The sequence below is a fragment of the Olea europaea genome, unplaced genomic scaffold, assembly GCF_002742605.1.
Source record: "Olea europaea var. sylvestris unplaced genomic scaffold, O_europaea_v1 scaffold8157, whole genome shotgun sequence".
NCBI classification, from domain to species: domain Eukaryota; kingdom Viridiplantae; phylum Streptophyta; class Magnoliopsida; order Lamiales; family Oleaceae; genus Olea; species Olea europaea.
The window spans coordinates 1-1,923 of record NW_019266595.1 but is presented as its reverse complement, the minus strand read 5'-3'; positions in this window follow the sequence as shown (position 1 = coordinate 1,923).

Sequence of the window (1,923 nt, the reverse complement as noted above, 5' to 3'; positions counted from 1 at the left end):
CGAACTAATGATATCCACATTTTTTTGACCAAATGGATAAGGTTGTTGATTTCTTAATTATTAAGAAAGACTCCATCCATGAATACAAAGGAGGTTGAGAAATTCAAGTTTTCTTTCTCCATTTACTTGACAAGCCAAATGTGTAGAGAATTGTAGCAAATGAAGGTAGTAGAACTTTGACTCTTCCAAGCAATTATGGAGGTTAAAAATCTCTATAAATATGGGCAAGAGTTTGAGAGAAAATTGTGTGCCATATGGAGAGGAAAAATTAAGAGAGAAAATTGTAAGGAAGAGAGAAGAGAAAAGAGAAAATTTATTGTTTTTTCCTACTTGTTTTCTCCTAATTACAAGAGAGATTGATTGTTGTTATCTTCTTGTATTTAGAGAGTGTGTTGTAATTCTTCTACTTTAGTGAAATTCTCCTATACTTGCCCGTGGACATAGCTTAAATTGGGTGAACGACGTAAATACCTGTGTCCATTTTTAGCCGTGTTTTTTCAATTCCATTATTTATCAGCCAAACTCGACCCACGCGTTTTCTCCTCAACAGTGGTATCAGAGCCAAGTTCTGTAAAGGGTCGTTGTTCAATCGTAGTATTGGTGAAAAATGGCGACAAAATATGAGATTGAAAAGTTCAACGGAAACAATTTCTCATTATGGAAAATGAGAATAAAAGCAGTTTTGAGAAAAGATAACTGCTTGGCGGCAATTGGACAAAGGCCTGTGGAAATCATTGACGATAGTAAGTGGAACGAGATGGATAGCAACGCAGTTGCTAATCTGCACCTTGCACTAGCCGATGGAGTATTGTCAAGTGTGGCGGAGAAAAAGATAGCCAAAGAGATATGGGATACGTTGACAAAGCTGTACGAGGCCAAATCGTTACACAACAAAATATTCTTGAAGAGGAAGCTTTACACCCTTCAGATGATGGAGTCAACTTCGGTGACCGGCTACATCAACACCCTCAACACTTTATTTTCACAGCTCACATCAATGGAGCATAATATAGAGGCAGGTGAACGTGCTGAAATCTTACTTCAAAGTCTACTAGATTCGTATGATCAACTCATCATCAACTTGACCAACAACCTTGAAACTCTAGTCTTCGATGATGTTGCAGCTGCTGTTCTTTAAGAGGAAAGTAGACGCAAGAACAAGGAGGACAGATTGAAAAGTTCGAATCAGGCAGAACTTTAACGATGTTGAGAGGGAGATCAACGGAATGTGGCTCCAGTGGGAGTCATAATTAGAGTAGATCAAAATCCAGGAGTAAGAAAAATGTCAAGTGTCATTACTGTGGCAAGAAAGGGCACTTAAAAAGGGATTGTTAGAGTCTCAAGAAAAATGAAGAAGTTAAAGGAAAAGGTCTTGAGATATCAAAAGCTCAGGGTTGTGTAGCAAGTACCTCAGATGATGGTGAAATTTTATATAGCGAGTGATATGATCCAGGAGTCGAGCCCGATGAAGGAAAGTGCGAGACGAGACCCGTTGATAGTTGATGGTGGACCAATGACGCGATCAAGGGCAAAGCAAGTGAAACAAGCGATGAGATTGCTCGTTTAAGAAACCATTGATGGAACCATGTTCGGGACTCAAAATCGAGCAACTTTCATGTTCGGGTCGAAGACCGAATCAACTTGGATCAATTTAATATCGAAGGTCGAAGACGGAGGAAATTAAGCCTATGCGACTTCATAGGCTTATCAGGCTTGCGACCGCATGGAGGCATACCGAAACTCGCGAAATTCCTAATTTTGGCAATTTTTCATATTTTGTTAGTTTTTGATTCTTTTCCATATTTTGGAGATTATGATAGACTTTTGCACGATTTTTACCTAGTTTTTAGGTTTAGTATAAATAGGATTTTCCATTCAATTGTTAAAAACTTTTGACATTATTGATATTGAATTAAAGTGAGG